This window comes from Spermophilus citellus, assembly GCF_964194105.1.
Source record: "Spermophilus citellus genome assembly, chromosome: 1".
In the NCBI taxonomy this organism is placed as follows: Eukaryota; Metazoa; Chordata; class Mammalia; order Rodentia; family Sciuridae; genus Spermophilus; species Spermophilus citellus.
In genome coordinates, this window is record NC_138182.1 from 114,039,195 (window position 1) to 114,053,367 (window position 14,173).

The 14,173-nt window shown below is 33.6% G+C and overlaps 2 protein-coding genes and 1 pseudogene across 3 annotated transcripts in view; 2 read left to right on the forward strand and 1 right to left on the reverse strand.

The window, feature by feature from the left end:
- LOC308645983 (obscurin-like) overlaps window positions 1-14,173 on the reverse strand; it is a 438,916-nt gene that overhangs the window by 396,187 nt on the left and 28,556 nt on the right. The gene's annotated exons all lie outside the window — the stretch shown is intronic.
- LOC308646517 (obscurin-like) overlaps window positions 1-14,173 on the forward strand; it is a gene marked incomplete at its 3' end in the record, with an annotated part of 232,569 nt that overhangs the window by 189,997 nt on the left and 28,399 nt on the right. The window lies entirely within an intron of this gene.
- Window positions 10,727-11,125, forward strand: LOC308652159 (guided entry of tail-anchored proteins factor 1-like; annotated as a pseudogene). Its single transcript has one exon. The product of its transcript is annotated as a guided entry of tail-anchored proteins factor 1-like (transcript).

Below are 14,173 nucleotides of genomic sequence, written 5' to 3' on the forward strand. Positions count from 1 at the left end.
AATGTAATTTTTCTAGTCTCTGTGAACCTTTGAAGCCACAAGCCATTTAAATATAATCTTGACATTTGAAGAACCATCAATAGCCATCTCTTCCCTATGGAGATTGACCTTATTATCTAAAATGTTCATGGCAATGTCAATTTATTTTTTTAACATTAATTTGAGTACTAAATACAACAAATTAAAAAAGAGGTGATACATGAAAAAGCTAGCACTGAAATTTGCAGAGTCATCCAGAGAGCCACAGAAAGCTGAGCATAGAAACACATTCACTGCAGGCAAGTGTACTGCCCCTCCCCACAGAGCACCTGCACATGTGACTCTTTAGCAAGAATGCTCAGTGTCAGAGGGGGCATCCCCTTGGTTTCCAGGGAATGCAATACCAATGGAAAACAAAGAATAAAACTGTTAACAACATCAATATTATGCAATTAAAACTAAGGAAACAGGAAAGGCAGCAAAGCCGTCTGCTCCTCTCATGGCAAAGTTTTCTGAAGCCACATTTCCTCCAGGTAATAGTGACATCCAGTGACTTACTTTTTAATTGTACTTCAGTGACTGTGTGTGGAATTATCTGGTAATTCATTTCTACAAGCAAATTAATTAGTCTAGTTATTTTTAAATCTCTTAGCAAAATAACAATGTTTTCTTGCAGGACTTAATGATTAGGTTTTATGTAAATGTTCCATTTTAATTAATTTGTGGAGGTGGTTACACAAAGCTAAGTTAAAATTGTGTCTGAAATGCAGGTCAGTATTTGCATGTTCATTTGTTTCAGGGACTCACATACACTATGGTCTTAAATGAGTGAAATGAAATCATTAAGCCATTTGGCACAGAGGGATGAATGATGGAAGAGTAACTTTGCAATGCCTTTCCCTTCAGGCTAACCTTTCCCATGATGACAAAACTTAATCTGAATACATGGCAGCAAAGTGACTTTCTTGAAAATCACATTAATTTGTCCTCCTGCCCACAATGTGCTTTCTTTCTTTCTTTTTTTTTTTTGAGGGGGGGATGGTACTAGGGATTGAATTTAGGGACACTCAACCATTGAGCCATATCCCCAGCCCTATTTTGTATTTTATTTAGAGACAGTGTCTCCCTGAGTTGCTAAGTGCTTCACTGTTGCTAAGGCTGGCTTTGAATTCATGATCCTCCTGACTCAGCCTCCTGAGCCCCTAGGATTACAGGAGTGCACCACCATGCCCAGCCACAACTAATTAAAAAAACTTAATGAGGAATGGAGAGAGTGAAAGACATGACGAATGTTTTAAAAATTCCTCAAGAAAAGAAAAGGCCTGTGATCCAGATTTTTAAACCTTTTTTTTTAATTGTCAGATTAAAATGCCTTGAGGTCTGCTGAAAGCATTTGGCTAGCATATCATAGGGTTAATGCAGAGCAGAGCAATCAACATGACTACCCTGAACCCACAAAAATCAGAAACAGAACAAATCACAAAATATAAGCATTTGAACATTTAAAACAACCTGAATGACAAACCATTTTTCAACTAAGCAAAAGCCCTCTAGGGAGAGGAGCTGGTAGTCTCCCAGAAAATGCCAGAAAAACCCAGATTTATTCTTGTACCTGATGTTGTGCCTGCCAGTGCAGTGCCAGAGTTCTCTGATCCACTCTACTCTGCAGAGTAGCAACTGCAAGGATCTACACTATGCAGGACAGAGCCAGTTCAACCTCTATTACTTTTTCTTACATAGTTCCTATGAAACACATTTGTAATGAAATGGCATAAGTTACAAGTTCCTATTATGTGCACTCACCTCATCTCACCTGTCAATATTCTAGCGCTAATCTGAGGTTTCACTAGAACTTGCACTTACTCAAAGAATATACAAAACAGCAGCCTACATTTAGATTCACAAAAGTCAAAACATGCTTCTTATACTTTAGATGCAACAAGAGGAAAAACAATTTTAGTGGTGGGATTTGGAGATACTTTTAAAGCTGCATTTTCAGAAACAGACCACTGATTACATTTGTCAATATTTATTAACAATAACAACACAATTTCTAAGTTTTCAATATAAGTTTAAAATATCTGCTGTACTTCCAAGTACCCCCCACCACTACTGGGCTGCAGGTCTGCAATTTCAAAAGAGTGAGCATCCTGAGCAACGTTCCAGGAACAGGGTTCACGTCCACATTATCTGAGGTTCCTCCATCCCACATCCAATATCTCACTCGATGCAGAGGTCTCTTGGCACACATCCTCCCCGCCTTTTCTCTCCTCTCTGATGTGGGGCGAAGGTGGAACTTGCAGACACATGCACTCATCTGCCATTTTGCACTCCTTGCCCCACACACCTGCAGAGCCCCACGTCCAGGCTGCTCTAGTGGCAGTACAGGGAAGTGCAGGCGGGGGCAGTAAATCTTAAACCTGGCTGGCTGCTAGCAATGTTAGGGAGGGAGAGGTACACACCCACTTTTCTGGCTAGTTTATCCTATGTTTCCCACTCTCAAGAGAATAACATTTCCATATATTTCAGTCTAAAGAGGCCAAGTATGATGAGTGATGCTTGCTCATTAACTGGAAATAACTGACATATATAGAATACTTCATCCAACAATAGCACAATTGACATTCTTCTCAAGCTCACATAGAACTCCAACCAAGATGGATCGAATACTAGGATATAAAACACAACTGAACAAATTAAAAGAATAATGATCACACAAAACACAGCCTTGGACAACAACAGAGTAAAGTAGAAAACTATATCAGAATAATACACCAAAATTCCCAAAATATTGAAGATCAAACCATAGACTTCAAAATAACACATAAGCCAAAGTCTCAAGAGAAATTAGAAAGCATTTTGAAAATTAAAACTTTTGGTCAAAATTTGAGGGATGTAGAGAAAACAGTACTTAGAAGTAAGAGTTTAGCACTGGAAAAATATAACACTAATAATTTAAGCATCCACCTTAAGAAAATAGAGAAAGAGCCTAAAGAAAGCAGAAAAAAAGAAACAAAAATTAGAACAAGAATCAATGAAAATTTTAAAGGGAAAGCAATATCAAAAGGTCAACAAAATTAAAAGTTCATTATTTGAAAAGACCAATAAAATTGATAAAACCCAAGCCAAGGTAACTGAAAGAGAAGGGAAAACAGCAAAGAGAGAAGAAAAAAAAAGGTAGAGGAGAAGGAAAGATAAGAGGAGAGGAAACAGACATAAAATATTTTAAAACTACTAATGTCAGAAATAAAAGAAGTTCATCACCACTGATGTCATGGACATTTAAAAGTTATCAAAAATATTATGAAAATTATGTATGCTTATGAATTTTAAAATGCACTGATTCCTTGAAAGACACAAAATACCAAAACACAGTGTCTTCATATATTCATGAAGCTATGTGACAGAAAAACACAAACCGGGTGGATTGATGTTATTTTGAATTGAACAGAAACTTATTTCTCATCTTACTGGAGGATGAGTGGGTTCAAAATCAATGCAAGCCATCAGCAGTTTCAGTGTCTGATGAGATCCACTTCCTGCAATATGGATGAATGTGTTCTCACATGGCAGAAGGGGTGAGGATCCCTGTGGCTTCTCTTATCAATGCACTAATCCCACTCATGAGGTTCCACCCTCAGAAATTAACTGCCTTTCAAAGTCCCTACCTCCTAATATCATCACATAGGAGACAATGTTTCAACTAATATATTTTAAAGGGATACTAACTCAGTCTACAGCATTCACAAAAGCAGAAATAGATAATGTTAAGTAGGTTTGGTTCATATCTAAAAAAAAAGGGTGAATAATCAACAGCCTCCAATGAAAAAAACACCAGGTGCAGATAATTTCACTGTTAAATTATACCAAAAATTTAAGGAAGGAATGATGACAATGACTTATAATCTCTTCCAGAAAATGGAAGAACATAGAACATTTCCCAAATTATTCCATGGGGCTAAATACCAAAACAACATAAAGGCAAAATTAGAAAAAAATACATGCTGACCAATATCTTTCAGGAACATAAGATTTTTTTTTAAATCCTCAAAAAAAGTATTGGCAAACAGATTCTAGCAATACATAATAACAATTCTACACCAAAAAATAACAATTTTTTTAACAAAATAACAAAAAAATAATAACTATTCTACACCAAAAAAAGTGATATTTACTCCAGGTGTGCAAGACTAGCTTAATATTCAAAATACAGTTAAAGTAATTAACTCATCAATCAGACTAAAGAAGAAAAATCATTTGATCATATAAAAAGGTCCAGAAAATGCATCTGACAGACTTCAATGCTCATTCATGACTAAACTTTCAGGAAACTAGGAATACGATGGAAATTCCTCAATTCGATTTAAAAATCTATCAAAAAAAAAAAAAAAAAGAAACCCAACAGCAAGCAATGTAATACATAATGTGAACAACTGAATGATTGCTCCAAAGATCAGGAGGATGGCATGAATACCTCATTTTACTGTTCCTGGATTCTTAGCTAATGCAGTAAAACAACAAAAATAAAAAAAATAAAATGTATACAAATTTGGGATAAAGAAATTAAATGCTTTTATTCACAGATTACTTGATTTTTTATGTAGAAAATCTCAAAGATTTAACCAGAAAAACTTCTATAATTAAGAAATGGTGGGCTGGGAATGTGGCTCAAGCGGTAGCGAGCTCGCCTGGCATGCGTACGGCCCAGGTTCAATCCTCGGCACCACATACCAACAAAGATGTTGTGTTCACCGAGAACTAAAATATAAATATTAAAAATTCTCTCTCTCTCTTCTCTCACTCTCTCTTTAAAAAAAAAAAGCAATGGTTATACAATGTTCCATGATGTACAGTTACTATACAAAGTCAACTACTTTCCTATATACCTTCAATGAACAATGGGAATTTGAAATTAAAAACACAATACTATTTGCATTAGTATCAAGAAAATGAATACTTTGATATAATCTGGTAAAATATGGTCAGAGTCTATATGAGGAAAATTTAAAAATTCAATTGAAAAAAATCAAAGAAGATTTAAACAAATGAAAAGATGTTTCATGCTCATAGATGAGAAAAACCAATGTTGTCAAGAGGTCATTTCTCTTCAAAATGATCTATACATTCAATACAATTCAGTGAAGACACCAAAAAATTTATTTTGTGGAAGTTAACAAACTTATTCTAAAGTTCTTATAGAAAGGCTTAAGACGCATATAGTCAACAATATTGGAGAAGAAGAAAAAACTTATATGACTTGCAAATTGATCCATGGAACAAAACAGAGAATCCAGAAATGAAAGCACATAAACACAGTTAACTGTTCTTTTACAAAAAAGCAAAGGCAATTCAATACAGGAAAGATAATTTCTCCACACCAAGTAAAATCTTTGTATATTTATATGTTGAAAATGGAGGAAGAGGAAAAGGAGAGATGAAAAAGCAGCAGCAGTGAAAAAGAAAAAGAAAAAGAAAAAATTAATCTAGATATGATCTGTGCTATTCAGTTTTTCATTGCTGATACTAAAGTACCTGACACAAATTGGAAGAGGAAAGATTAATTTTGGCTCACAGTTTCAGAGGTTGAAGTCCTTGGCTGGATGGTTCCATTTCTTGGGCCTGAGGTGATGCAGAATATTATGGTGGAAGCATTTAGTGGAAAAAAAAAGCTTTTCAGTTCAGGGCAGCCAGGGAGCAGAGAAAGAGAGGCAAAGAAACAGGCAATGGAGAAGATAATCTCCAGGTTAGTTCATAAGTGACCTACTAGCTCCAACTAGGTCCTGCCTCCCAGAAGTCTATTCAGCTATCAATAAATTAATCCTTTGATGAGGTTAGAGAACTTAGGATCCAATAATTTCCTAAAATCCCCATCTGTGCAACTTGATGCACTGGGGACCATGCTTTCAGCACATGAGCCCTTTGAGATCCAAAACCATAACACTAGATCCAAACCATAACACTAAAACAATCCTTACTCCTTTCAATAAATATTTATTCAACCTGCATCTTAGATGTAATTTTTATTAACATTATTAACATTATTTTAAATTGGGAACTCATAAATATTTATGGGGTAACATGATTTTTTATATATGTATACAATATGGAATTATTAAGAGGTCAAACTTATTAACATATCTATCTAGTCATTCAATGATCTGATATTTTTCTGGTAAAACATGTTAAACTTACTTTTAGTTATTTTGAAATATATAATAAGGTTCTCATTAAATTTTTCTGCATATGTTATCCAGTTTTCTCAAAACCACTTGTTAAAAGGCTGTCTTTTCTCCAATGTATGTTTCTGATATCTTGTCAAGGATCAGATGACTGTACATGTAGGGATTTATCTCTGTGTCTTCTATGGTATTCCACTGAGGACATGTCTGTTTTGATGCCAGTGTCTTGTAACAATCATTTCACTCTCTACTTCTATGAGTTAAACTTCAAAACCCAAATTTTAATATAAGACATTTATAAAATAACATCACAAAGTGTCTAGGTGACCTTGATGTTGACAGTGGATATTAAAATTCAATAGCAAAATATAATCCATGAAAAAAATACTAGTAAATTATAAGTTTGATAAAATGAAAACCTCTAAGAACCTGGAAGGCTGAGGTGGTAGGAATATATGAGTCCAGTAGTTTAAGACAAGCCTGGGCAATATAGTGAGATACCATCACAAAAAATGCATGAACCAATCAGTCAATCAATCAATAACTAATACTCTGGAAAAAATGTTGAAAGAATAAAGAAACAAATCATAGTCTTGGAAAATATATTTACACAACAAATATCTTCTTAAAACCTGCATCCAAAGTATAAAAGTAACTCCAAAAATACAATAATAAGGAAAAAACACAATTAGTAAATAGATTTTAAAAAACCTGAAAACCCATTTTACCAAAGGAAATCTACACATGGAACAAAAGCTTATTGAAAACTACATAATACCATGTGTCATTAGGGATTTTCAACATGACACTACTATGCCACAATTGAAATGGCTATTTTTTTTGAAAAATGACAATATCAAATACAAGTGAGAATATGAAGTAAAAGGAACTTTCATGGGTGTTGGTCAGAATGAAAAGTGGTACATTCACTTTGGAAGACCACTCTGAAGTTTCTTGCAAAGACATAGTTTTACTTTACAATCCAGCAATTTCATGCCTAAGTATTTGTCTTAATGAATCAAAATTTTATGTTCAACAAAAGCCTGAACATGAATATTTATGGAAGATTTGTTGATAATCACAAAATGGGAAGCAACCCAGATGTCTTTGTCCTGGTTAATAGATGAACACATAGTACTTCATGCATACAACAGAATATTACTCAGCAATAAAAATAAATGAGGTATGAATCCATAAAAAGACATGGAGGTATTATAAATGTATACTAGTAAATGAAAGATGGTAGTCTAAAAATGCTATATACTAGAAAGTTTAAACTATACAACATTTTGGAAAAGGTAAATTTATACAGAGAGTTAGAAAACTCAATAGTTACCAGGAATTTAGGAGGAAAGAGGGGAAGGATAAATAGGTGAATCGTAGGGGATTTTAGGGTGGTGAATGCATTCTATCATTATGCATTCTATCAGAAGCCGCAAAACTGTGTAACTCAGAGTGAAACAATATAAGTTATGGAATACAGCTAATAACGTAGTGCCAATTTGGGGTCATTAATTGCAGCAAATGTGTCCCACTAATGCAAGATGAAAATCACAGGGGAAAGTATGTGATGTAATAGAGAGGTAGGTATGGTGTGGATACATGTTACTGCATGCATTATCTGTCCAATTAGTTTGTATTGATAAAATTTCCACCTTAACAGCAGAAAATAAAAACAAACAAGAAATTAATGAAGTCAGAGAAAAAAGAACTATCAGCACAGAAATCAATTAAGTAAAACACTTCTAAAATCTATAAAAACAAAAGCTGTCTCTAGAACAAATAAAATAACCTTGATAAATCTTTAGAAGAATGACAAGTAAATTTAATAATAGACAAAAATTACCAATATTAGGAATGTGAGACATTATATCACTAAATATTCTATGGATATTAAATGAAAAGTCAGCTTGTCCTGTTGGCACATTCTTGTAATCCCCATGGCTCAGGAGATTGAGACAGAAGAATTGCAAATTTGAGGCCAGCCTCAACAACTTAATAAAACCCTAAGCAACTTAGTGAGACCTTATTTCAAAATAAAAAAAAAAAATGAAAAGAGATAGGGATGTGGGTTCACTGGTTAAGCACTTCTGGGTTCAATACCAAGTGTAAAGGAACACCTGTGGAGGAATACCTGTAAGGAGGTACACAAAGAACAGACACAGACACACAAGTACAAGCAAACAGGAGGAGTGGAGAGGAGCAAAATGAAGTGATGATGAAGAAGTACAGAAGTGAAATGACCACTCTTCCCTGCCTGGGGGTTTATAACTCAAAGAATATATACTTCCTGTTACTATGACTATATTCTAATTAGTATTTCTTTAACCCAAGTGCTAGCTGAGATAAGATCCCCTTAATACAAACACAGAGTAATTTCTCTCCAAGGACATTGTTAAGGAGACCAGATAGTGACTGCTTAGTTGTCTAATTACCTCACAGGGAGGAGGCTGGGTATGCCAATTGTGGGAATCAGGGCACCAGTTAACACCCCTGGGAATTTGCTCACCAGGGGAAATGCTTCCATGTCTATTTCCATGGACAGAATATCTACAAACAAGCACTCAACCACATTCCCCTCAAAAAAAGAATCAGAAAATATTATGAATTACTTTATGCCAATAAATTTGACAACTATTATAAAATGAATAAATTCTTACAAAGTTCAAAATAAACCAAAACTTACTCAAGAAGAAATAGATTTGGTCAATTGTCCTGTATCTATAAAATAAATAAGAAATTTTAGTTAAAAACCTTTGTACCAATACCAATCCAATCTCAAGTGGCAACAATATTGAATTCCAATTACAAAAGGAAGAAGTAATAAAATTTTACACAAAACTATAAAGAAAGATGAAGTGCTTTTCAACTCACTTAATGGGTCCAGTATATTTTCATGAAAAAAAAAACAGGAATGAGCATTGCAAGAGAATATTATTACAAACTAAGATCACTAATTCCCTAATGATTCCCCCCAACACTCCCACCCCAACCCCCCACATAATGATCTTGGATGCAAAAATTCTAAGCAAAACTTGCAAAGAAAATTCAACAATATACGAAATAGGTTAATATATCATACCAAAGTTTTTCATAGAGATGCAAAGTTGATTTAACATTCCAAAATTGATCCATGCAATTCCATATCAATGATATAAAATGACATATATATGTAATATGCATATTCATATACACATATATATTCATAAAATCAATAAGTGTAGAAAAGTATTTCCTAATAACCCAATATCAACTTCTGTTTAAAATTTTAGCAAACTAGGAATAGAAAGTAAGTGCCTCAATCTGACACAGGGAACCTATTAAAAACTTATCAGAAACACAATACTTAATGACAATAGACTGAATACTTAACCAAATCCCCAGAAACAAACGGTTTTGTACATATCATTTCTTTCCGTTTGCTACTAAAGAGTCTGTCGATGTACTCAGTTAAGGGGGTAAAAACACTAAAAATCATACTAATGAAAAATTAAAAAATAAATTAACTTTATTTGCAGAAAACATGAACATTTATAGTAAAAATCACTGAATCTTTTAAAAATATCTGGAATAGTAAAATTGCAGGATTCAAGATCAACATACAAATAAAAATCAATTGTATATATGGTAGAAGTGAATGTTCATAAATAGAGATTTAAAAAAAAGATACCATTTTGTTGTGGGTCTATAGCTCGGAAAACACTCTCAACTGAAGTTTTTCCAAGTTGGAGAGTCTTTATTTAGCTAGTTTGCGACTGCTCCCTGATGGACCCAAACTGTTTCTGCCAGGAACAGTATGGGGTGCAAGTTCTATGGGGTTTATAAGGGGAAAAACAACATCCTCGAAAATGTAGATGCAAGCAAGCAAGGAGGACACAGAAGCTAAAGTTAACAATCAGCCACCCAATGCATATAACCACATCCTTGTTCCAAACACATGCAGTACAAAAATAAACAACTTTTACAAGAAATAAGTTATATAACTAGGGTTACATTTTGGAACTTCCAAATGGAGTCACTTAGGCAAGGTTTTGTTTTGTTTTGTTTTGTTTTTAAGTTGTCAATGGACTTTATTTATATGGGGTGCTGAGAATTGAACCCAGTGTCTTACAAATGCTAGGTAAGTGCTGTACCACTTAGCCACAACTCCAGCCAAAGGCTAAATTCTTTTAAGTACAGTCAGGATAACTTAACATTATTTATCCTATTATCTAATCTTGTCTTATCTATTAATATCCTCCATTTTATAGGGTACTTATTGGGCTGATCCATAATCTAAGTTGGGCTATAACAATTAAAGAAAGCATCAAAAATGTAATGTGTGTAGGAATAAATTTTACAAACCTCATTCAAGGAAGCAGGGCTACTGGGACTCACTGCGCAGTTGCAGGTGCGCCTACTGATGAGGCCCCCTTGGAGCTTCTGATAGAGGTGCCTGGGCTGCAGGGAGTATCTGGGAAGAATGGAAGAACTTGACCAAGTCCCACAGCTGGACGTGGCTGCTGGTCCTCTGCTTCCTGTTTGGATGCAATGTCCTTCTGATCCTCCTTCTGACCTTGTCCTCCTTCATGTCCAGAGTGCTGCAGAATGATGCAGAGCCAGAGCCGCAGATGAGGGCAGAGATCCAGGATATGAAGCAAGAGTTCTCCATGGTCAATAAGATGGATGAGTTTGCCAGATATGCCAGGCTGGAATGGAAGATCAACAAGATGGTGGACCAGCTCAAGACTTATGTGAAAGCACGGACTGCTCAACTAGCCAAGATAAAATGATTTTTAAGTGTTGCTTTCTGTACATTGCAAGCTACCTTGATGATGTCACTCATTTGGAAGTATTATTCTGCCCCTGTGACTGTTGTGCTGAGGAAATGGATAACACCACTAGACCTCCTGGTAGCCTTCCCTGCTAGAACAGCAGGTGGTGTTGGAATTACTAGTTGGATTTTAGTCTGTAACAAGTTGTGGTGACCCCTTGTACTTTACCCTTTCAGTCGAAAAGAAAGATGAATACCACTGTGGGATTTTGTTGTTGTTGTTGTTAAGCTGGGGGTTGAACTCAAAGGTTCTTTACCACCTAACCCCAGCCACAGTCCTTTTAATTTTTAATTTTGAGACAGGTTCTTGGTAAGTTGCCCAGCCTGACCTCAAGCTTACCATCCTCATACCTCTTCCTCTTAAGTTTTTGAGTTACACTTGTGCCCCACCGCACCTATCCCAGCTATTATGACTTCTAAAATGATTCTCTTATTAGGTTAAAAGTCTGATTGCTGCTTAAAAATACAAAACAAAAAAACCCAAAGTACATAGGGTAGTTTTGTATTGAATATGTTCTTGGGCTTTATGTGAGATTCTTGTAAGAATCCCAGTATTCTACAGTATTCTACAGTAACACCAGATTTGAAACAGGATGGGGGCCTACATGCCTTACTCCTGATTTGCTCTATTGGCACATTGTGGTCCTGTTGCCAACTGGAAAGTCAAAATTTTCTAAAAACTTGAATACTTTTAAAAATATTTTAATTTATATATTTTTTAGTTGTAGATGGTGCTGAGGATAGAACCCAGTGCCTCACTCATGCTAGGCAAGTGCTCTACCACTGAGATACAACTGCAGCCCAAACTTAAGTACTTTTATATCTATTTTAGAAAGTTTTATTACAACTACTAGAACTTGAACATCTGGTTTATTGTCTCATGTAGTAAAATTGAAAGAATAACACTAATTGACATTGTGTGTTCTTTGTGTCTAAAGTCATTAGTTGGATGAACATTTCTATAGTGTATATCATCTACTTATTTGCAACTGTTAGTTTTTCATTATAGTGTTTTATAAATGTACTGATGAGACCATAATGCATTGTTTTGTGATTGAATTGTTCTGTATTGAAAGCATTTCAAATTAAGTATGTTTTATAAACATTTAATATTTCTGCTGTATAGATTGGAATGAATTTGAAAAACAAAATAGGGAATCTGATTAAGTTAATTTGAATTGATACTTATTTGACTTCTAACATGTAATCACATGACTCAACATTTTACTCTTCATTGTGTCAGAACACGTGTCTATGTTTTCATTCATATTTTCACTTTTACAATCTTATGAATACTTATATTTCCTGATATACATATTCAGTCTTTACCCCTAATCCTAACACAAACAAGGATTATATTAACCCTTATCTTACCTCTATATCTAAACCAAGTTTTACTTAAATCCATATACCAAAATATGATTTTTTTTTAAACCAGAATTGAACTCACTTGCATTTGAGGACAGAGCCACATCTCCAGACCTATTTTGTATTTTATTTAGAGACAGGATTGTTTAGCACCTTGCTGCTGCTGGGGCTGTCTTGAAACTCATAATCCTCCCATTTCAGTCTTCAGAGTGGCTGGAATTACAGATGTTCACCACTGTGACTGGAAAGAATATGAATTTTAAAGTGTATTCTGACTTCTATTTTCAATTATCAATGTTAAATTTGCATTTGTATTACGCTACATCCTTTATGGGATATGTATCCTTGCATTCCCATCATTACAAAATGTGTAATTACATGGCTCATTTTTTAATTCTTCCTTGTATTACTACATGTATGTTTTGTACATAATTTCATAGGTGTATTGTTAGAAATATTCATATTTCCACAAACACTTGCTAATTATAACCCTAACTCAAACCAAAATTTTATGTAAACACTTAACTTATCTCAATTACTAAACCAAATTTTATTAAAAGCATGTAAACTATGATAAAATTTTATGTGTATTTTAACTTATATGTTCAATTATCAATATTAAATTTGCATATATACTGGTATATATTGTTTATAGGATATATTCTTCATCCCCATGTTTACCAAATTTGTAATCACATGACTTACATTTTACTCATGCCTGTGTCACAACATGTGTGTTTATATATGTTATGAAACATAATTTCATAGTATATTCTTATGAATATTGATATTTCCCAATTCAAATATTCATTCTTTCACTAAAACCTTAGCACAATCCAAAATTTTATATTGATCCTTATATTACTTCTATAAGAAAGGAAAATTTTACTTCAACCTTTATACACCAATAAGAATTTTAGAGTGTACTTTGACTTCTATTTTCAATTTTCAATAATAAATTTACATACATATCACTATATCATTTATAGGGTATCTATTTCTAACTCCATATTTACAAAATGTCTCATCACATTATTTACAAAACACTCTCCCTTGTGTCAGGACATGTATCTTTTATGTTTTTTTACATATTTTTACATGTCAGTCATGTGAATACAGATATTTTCCAGCATATGTGTCTATTCTGTACCCTAATCCTAACTCAAACCAAAATTTATATTGCCTTTACATTATCTCTATATCTAAGTCAAATTTGACTTGAATCAAAATACACCAATATAAATTTTAAATTGTATTTTGACTTCCATTATTAATTATCAAATTTAAATCTGCATATATATTAATATATATCATTTATAGTATATATCCTCCAATCAACCTATATACAGGAAGTGTAGTTATATGACTGATATTTTACACTTCTCTGTGTCACAACATGTATATTTATATATGTTTTGTACATATTTTCATGTACATTCTTAGGACTATTTTTATTTCCACATATACATGCTAATTTTTTTAATCCTAACATTAACTCAAAACCAAAATTTCATACTAAACCTAGTCTTACCTCTACATATTAACCAATTTTTATATAAATCCATGTACACCTATATCAATATTAAAGGGTATTTTTACTTCTAACTCAATTTTCAATATCTAATATACATATTTTATAACAATAAATCCTTTATAATATATATCATTTCATTTCCCATATTTATAAAATATGTAAACACATGACTCATATTTTATTATTCCCTTTGTCAGAACATGTATGTATCTGTTTTCATACAGAATTTCACATGTACTTTCTAATGAATATTCATATATCCTCATATATATGTTAATTCTTTAACCCTAACTTAAACAA